Source organism: Eucyclogobius newberryi, unplaced genomic scaffold (assembly GCF_026437365.1).
Source record: "Eucyclogobius newberryi isolate DKJ021-1_F unplaced genomic scaffold, fEucNew1.0.hap1 SCAF_17, whole genome shotgun sequence".
Lineage (NCBI taxonomy): Eukaryota > Metazoa > Chordata > Actinopteri > Gobiiformes > Gobiidae > Eucyclogobius > Eucyclogobius newberryi.
In genome coordinates this window covers 14,188,763-14,194,762 of record NW_027315801.1, presented here as the reverse complement: position 1 = coordinate 14,194,762, position 6,000 = coordinate 14,188,763, and positions in this window count along the sequence as shown.

The following is a 6,000-nucleotide window of genomic DNA, read 5'->3' as shown; positions in this document are numbered from 1 at the left end:
GTGAAAGAAACTTATCCTGATCTAGCGCCCAGCACTCCCCGTCTCACTCCATGGACCTTAGTCGATGGACCTGAAGAATGGTTCCAAAAATGCTTGACCCATTGGATAGATGTCACATGAAGAACTCAGATGGCAAAATAATTTACATGACATTTTACAGAGGCCGCTCCCTCAAGTGTAAAAGAACAACTGAACAAAGACCTAGACCTCATGAGTGGTGACGAGGTTTGTTTCAGGAGACATGTGGAAACACACGCGTTGACTCACCCAACTGCCCTCAACCTGCTCCGCCCAGAGAGGCAAGAGCTTAGTCAGAAGGACATCAACTTCCCTCTTCACCGCAACCTACTCTAGGGAAAACCACTCTCGTTGATTGGTTTCTCTGGGACTCCTCAATCTCTGCCTCTGACTAAGCCTTTGCGCACAGACATTGCGGGACAGACACATTTACACTCTTTTGTGTCATCTCCTCACACTCCCGTCAATCTGCTCGGACAAGATCCGCTGATGAAGGCTGGAACTACTATTTTGTGCCCCGTAAAAGGACTAACTGTTGCATTTCCGGATGGACAGTAAAAATTTTATCGAAAATATCAATCAAAATCGATGACAATCAGCTACGTCTTTCTAGGATCTTTCCTCCCGAGGAACTTTACAGCTGCACCTCAGCACGCAGCTCTAGACAATACCTAATGCAAAGACAAGACACACCCACTTCATGGCAGCCCTGGTTTGATACTCTGGCATCCTACCACGCGCCTCCAGATCCTCTCCATTGTACGCCTTTGGTAAAGAAATTTCAGGTCATGAGTGGACTATCAAAAATGATCAAATTTTAGTGGGAACAGAGGGCGTTGCAGCTGTTTGTAAACTAGCCACGAAACAATTAGAATGGTACAAGATGACTGACTCTAAGCGTGCCACATGTGTCTCTGGCCCTATCACCAGCTCATTAGGCGAAAAGATCTAGGTCCAATGACCAAAAGATGGACCTCTGTGACTGATTGACATATAAAAGGTTGGGTTTCCATGCTACAGCCATTACCTGACTGTTTGTGGGCTACTTATCCTTGCGATGAGGGTGATCTGTATTGCCACGGAGCCCCTGTCATTTAACACGGACGTGACGGGGTGGGGCAGTGTGACAAAGTAGCTTCGTCAGCCAGCCCGGGGAGACCAGGGCGGCATGGCGCCAGCGCACGCACACACATACACACATACACACACACGCACGCACGCACGCACACACGCATGCACCGGTACCGGCACGTCCCTTACCTGTCCCATAACTGTTCCTGGTTCCTTTTCTCCATAGCAGTAATCACGGGTGCACACTTGGTTGCTGTTTAACCACATTCCTTCGCCATAACTCGGTCCCAAATCCAAATCATCATCCCCTCTGTGTTTCGGCCGGCCAACACAAACTCCGCGGACTTCCGCATTTTAAACGCGTCAATCACAGGCGCACATGGGTGTCGATTCATTTCTCCCTGTGGCCCTCAGAGGCAACTGTTGTTGTGATTTTGGGCCTTACAAAAATAAATTGATTTGATTTGATTTGATTTGATTTGAAATTGATTTGACATGGGTGACGTCATTGGTGACGTCAGGGAGTTCGCCGTTTTTGGGTGAAAATTATTAGTTTTTTATGTTGTTACGTTAAACGTCCACACAAAGTGGTAGTGTTGTGTGGGAAGATATTTAGTATTTTTGGGTATTTTTTATTAAAGTATTCAGGTTCTGTTTGTAGAGAAATATTGTTTTTTTTTTCTTCTGTTAATTGGTTTTGGGGGAGGAGCCTCCTTGTATAAAAGGACGTTTTGCACCACAAAGAGGTGTGTGGATGAGGAGGGAGCTGGGTGCACCGCAGGCCACTCCAGAGCCAATGCTGGATATATTTTTTGGACAATCCATGTAAATATTCTGTAAATACTTATTTTTGGCACTCTGTTTTTTGCACTTCCGGGAATAAATTCACTATATTCACAAACCTTATTCTTTGACTTTGCCATAAATTGATTTAGTTAACAAGTACCCACCACAATTGGTGTCAGAAGTGGATGTAGCTGAGACTTCCAAATTGGCCGGGTCGGAGTCTGAGCAGAATGACGGAGAAATTGGACGGTCTGCACCATCTCCAGCTTCTCCAGCTACACAGCAGCCGGTGAGTGAGCTGGTAGAACTGATGAGAAATTTCATGGATGGACAGAAGAGGCGAGAGGAAGGACTGATGGCAGAGCTGCGTCAATTGAGAACAGTGGTGGCTCAGCCTTCTCATGAACATTCTCAAACACCACGGCAATATGTTCCGTGTCCTCCATGTCATAACAAACCTAAAGCCATTCAGGGCATCGATGGGACCTGGTCTGGACTGTTGAGGGCTGGTGTGCTGGAACTATCTTACTCCGATTGTAATTCACCATTTTGCCCGTACCAAAGAAAGATCCATCTCAATTAATCTTGTCACAATCATTGACACCATCTCACACGTGGTCTACTGCAATTGACTTGGGTAATGCTTTTTCTGCATCCCACTTGCTCCTGAGGTCCGAAATGGCTTTGCTTTTACTCACAAGGGTGTGAAATTGCAATACACTAGATGGCCACAAGGGTTTACATTAAGTCCTGGATTCTTTAACTAGGTGCTGAAGAAAGTGCTTTCCACTTTTCAGCTGCCAGAGAGTCATACTAATGCAGTATGTGGATGATCCCCTGCTGGCTGCTCCCACCGTCTCAAAGTGTCGGTCTGCCACCAAATATGTACTTTTACAGCTTCACAATTGCGGTTTTAAAGTATCTCAGCAAAAGTTACAGTGTTGTAGATGCCCAGGGAAATTCTGGGACACACAGTATCCAGTGTAGGGAACTGCATTTCGCCAGAACACAAAAAGATGATTTTGTCACATCCTTTGACCGTGCTTCCACATATGCTTTGGTCGGTTTGGTGCAATCCACCTCTTTCACCATGACTGCTCTCAGACAACGTTGGTTGTTGAGGGTGTCAACATGGCTGACAACCTCTCTTGTGATGGTTCTCCTCACGACTGGGTTTCTCTTACTAAGCCCTTGGCCAAGGCACGTTCTGCAAGTGTTTTGCTTTTACGAGCAGTGTTATCTCAAGTGAGCTAGCTAGCATCGCTAGCCGATGGCAGATGTCCCAATATCTCCGCGTTTTGCATCTTAAATACACCGTTAACATCACAATGTGAACTGTTATCTGTGAAGCGTGTTATTCCCATATTACTGTTAACCCTAATCCTTTTATCCCCCTTTTCAGAATTGGCAAAGACACCCTGACTGACATGACCTGTCTCTACGTGAAGTCTGCTAAGGAGCGTGGTAAGTGTAAAACATTATTTTGGTGATTTTCGTGTTTTAATGATTAGAGTATAATTAACCATAAGCAACATCTGTTTTTCAGGTGAGCCTGCAGTTTGTACATCAAGCTTCAGATCACTGTGGAAACAGCTTCTCCCACACATCAGAAGCTGCAGGCCACGCACAGATCATCAGATTATCAAGCGAGCATACATGAAGACCAGGGTTGACACTTTGGAAGACATCGCTGAGGTTAGTTTATATTATTTGACTACTGTAATGTGTAAACATTAGCCTGGCAAAACTTCAGTGCTGCTCTCTGCTTAAGATATCAGGGCATCGATGGGACCTGGTCTGGACTGTTGAGGGCTGGTGTGCTGGAACTATCTTACTCCGATTGTAATTCACCATTTTGCCCGTACCAAAGAAAGATCCATCTCAATTAATCTTGTCACAATCATTGACACCATCTCACACGTGGTCTACTGCAATTGACTTGGGTAATGCTTTTTCTGCATCCCACTTGCTCCTGAGGTCCGAAATGGCTTTGCTTTTACTCACAAGGGTGTGAAATTGCAATACACTAGATGGCCACAAGGGTTTACATTAAGTCCTGGATTCTTTAACTAGGTGCTGAAGAAAGTGCTTTCCACTTTTCAGCTGCCAGAGAGTCATACTAATGCAGTATGTGGATGATCCCCTGCTGGCTGCTCCCACCGTCTCAAAGTGTCGGTCTGCCACCAAATATGTACTTTTACAGCTTCACAATTGCGGTTTTAAAGTATCTCAGCAAAAGTTACAGTGTTGTAGATGCCCAGGGAAATTCTGGGACACACAGTATCCAGTGTAGGGAACTGCATTTCGCCAGAACACAAAAAGATGATTTTGTCACATCCTTTGACCGTGCTTCCACATATGCTTTGGTCGGTTTGGTGCAATCCACCTCTTTCACCATGACTGCTCTCAGATAACGTTGGTTGTTGAGGGTGTCAACATGGCTGACAACCTCTCTTGTGATGGTTCTCCTCACGACTGGGTTTCTCTTACTAAGCCCTTGGCCAAGGCACGTTCTGATCTTTCTTTTGAACCACTGAATGAAGGAATTGTGTTTTTCACTGATGGATGTTGTTTTAGGAAACTGGACGACTCTCTGTCTGCAGCAGCTGCTGTTGTTAAAGCGTAAGGCGACTCTTTTGTTGATTTAATCGTCGCTGAAATCCTTTACTCTCCCTCGGCACAACGTGCTGAAATCTTATCTATTGTATTTAGAACACTTTACTGATCCTCCTGTGACTATCTATTCAGATTCTGCTTATGCTGTTGGAGTGATGTTACTAATCTTGCAGAATGGATGAGAAATTATTTAAAGACTGCCAAGGGTAGCCATGTAAAACCGAGATATGATTACTAGATTAGATGCTTCACTCTTCGTTCTTGCTGTTGTTGAAGTGCCCCGCCCTAACCAAAGGGCAGGACTTTGTTTCCAGGGTTAATGAAATTTGGCTAAACAGATAGCGGGCTAGCCTCTGAAACTGTCTAAATTTTAGTTTTGACAAAATTCACTACGCACCTGCTAAAGATTGAATGCTTTAACAGCATTCTAAACTTTGCCTGCCATAAATTATGGCGACCACTGGCATGAATTGGCTGGATGCACTGCCTTTGGTTCAGTCCATTTGAATTATTGACTGGGACACCCTTGCCCTCCCCTTTAACCTTATTATTGCCTAAAGATCACACTGTCTCCACTGCACCTGTTCTGTACAAGTTATATGCCTTTGCATCCAGTCTCTCTGCACAGGTTGAACGAGAAGCCACTCCTGGTCACTGGTGATTCCTGGCAAGGTCCTCATGAAAGTGCTCCGTCGCTCTTGGAAGAAACCTCTCTGGGCAAAGCCAGGACCTCCCACACAGTGAAACTGGTGGAACAACTTCCTCTGCTCCTGACTGGTCATGTGATGATATAAAGCACATGCAAAAAGAGAATGTTGTTGTTGTTGTTGTTGTTTTATGGCGGTTGGCATCCAATTGTTGCATTACCGCCAGACTTTATTCCTCAGACTTTTCGTAGTCCTCATGTGTGTGCATTCGATTCCTTTCTGACTGTGATCCCATGGGCTTTGAAGACTCAGAAACATAAAAGCAGACGTACACCTACAGTAGGTGGTGGCAGATGTATATGGCGGAGGAGAATGGATCGGTGGTCGAAGACGTTCTGGACGGCGTGGAGGAGCAGCCTTTTCTGGCTGCACGTGCCCGGAAACGTAAAAAGTCCCTTAGCTCGTCCGAGGGTTCTGGGAATGAGCAGCAGGATGAGGCTGAAGCTATTGATATCCGGGGTGAGAGCAGAGACTGTAAGGTGATCATAAAGCTTGCACAGGATAGTGCATCCTTTAAGGAGTGGAATTCAGTGGCATTGTCAAAGAGCCTAACTGTAGCTGTGGGAGTGATCAAGAGTGCGAGTGCCCTTAGAGATGGCTCGCTGCTGGTCGTGTGCAAGGACGCGGCTCAGCAACGGAAGGCGATTGGAACTAAATGTCTGGGTGGAAAGGACATTCTTGTGTCTGATGCTGAAAGAAACACGGTCAGAGGAGTTATCGTAGGTGTCCCTACGGCGACGTCTGTGGATGAAGTTGAGGAGAATTTGACTGGAGCTACGGTGGTGGACGCAGGCGGTTGAAG